Here is a 1,106-nt window from a genome sequence, read left to right on the forward strand (position 1 = left end):
CCTCTCCCCTCCCCTAACCAGCCCTCCATCCCCTCCCCTCACCCCCCTCTCCCCTCCCCTCACCCCCCCTCTCCCCTCCCCGAACCAGCCCTCCATCCCCTCACCTCACCCCCTCTCCCCTCCCCGAACCAGCCCTCCATCCCCTCACCCCCTCTCCCCTCACCTCACCCCCCCTCTCCCCTCCCCTAACCAGCCCTCCATCCCCTCCCCTCACCCCCCTCTCCCCTCCCAGAACCAGCCCCCCATCCCCTCCCCTCACCCCCCTCTCCCCTCCCCTCACCCCCCTCTCCCCTCCCCTAACCAGCCCTCCATTTGCCGACCCCCATCTCTTGCCCCTCCACTCCACATTCTCCATTCCCTTTCAGTTCCTCCTTTACCCCCCGAGGCCTCGCTCCGCGTCCCAATCCTCTTGCCGCTCCCCCTCTCCAACGCTCACCCCTCATCCTTTTACTGCCCTCCCCCTGTGCCCCCTCCCCTCCCTCTCCCACCGCCCCGCTTTCAGGGGAGGGGGAATTGGACCAGGAGTTAGTTGTGGGGGATTTCCAAACACCAAGCTGCTGCTTCCCGGACCATTCCAAACGCAAACGGAAAGCAAAGTGCCCGTCTCAAGCGGGGGGGGGGCGCTTCCTTACCAATTCAGGCCGCACATTTGTCACTCATGGAGCACCCGAGATAGGAAACAGTGCGATGGATACTGCTCGCTCACTGGAAGCTTCATCAAGCCCCGCAAAGCTGACACACCACATTCCCTCCTCTGACATCAGCACATCCAGCAGGGAGAGTCCAATCAAATGGAAGACAACTGCCACTGCGTGCCCCGGGCACAGCCTCTCACCCAGTGACAACAGGTAAACACAGCGGGCATGACCCCCAGCCTCACAGCTTTTAACCTCTCACTCACCAAACTGCAACATAACTGACCCACATGAAAGGGCAGTCCAGACACTGCCAGCGGATCGGGGGGGGGTTAAATACGGAATAACAGATACCCGGGAGTTACAGACTGGAATCTAATCGAGGGGTTCAGGGTGGTTTATATATAGAATAACAGATACCCGGGAGTGAGTTATAGACTGGAATCTAATCGAGGGGTTCAGGGGTGGTTT

At 60.5% G+C, this 1,106-nt stretch overlaps 1 long non-coding RNA gene across 1 annotated transcript in view; it reads right to left on the bottom strand.

Moving 5' to 3' along the window:
• LOC140411792 (uncharacterized) overlaps window positions 1-759 on the bottom strand; it is a 115,686-nt gene extending 114,927 nt beyond the window's left edge. The window contains exon 1 of the long non-coding RNA XR_011941005.1: window positions 633-759. This is a non-coding gene — a long non-coding RNA (uncharacterized lncRNA). The remainder of the gene's footprint in view (window positions 1-632) is intronic.
• Between the last annotated feature and the right edge of the window lie 347 nt (window positions 760-1,106).

Source organism: Scyliorhinus torazame, chromosome 4 (genome assembly GCF_047496885.1).
Source record: "Scyliorhinus torazame isolate Kashiwa2021f chromosome 4, sScyTor2.1, whole genome shotgun sequence".
NCBI classification, from domain to species: Eukaryota; Metazoa; Chordata; class Chondrichthyes; order Carcharhiniformes; family Scyliorhinidae; genus Scyliorhinus; species Scyliorhinus torazame.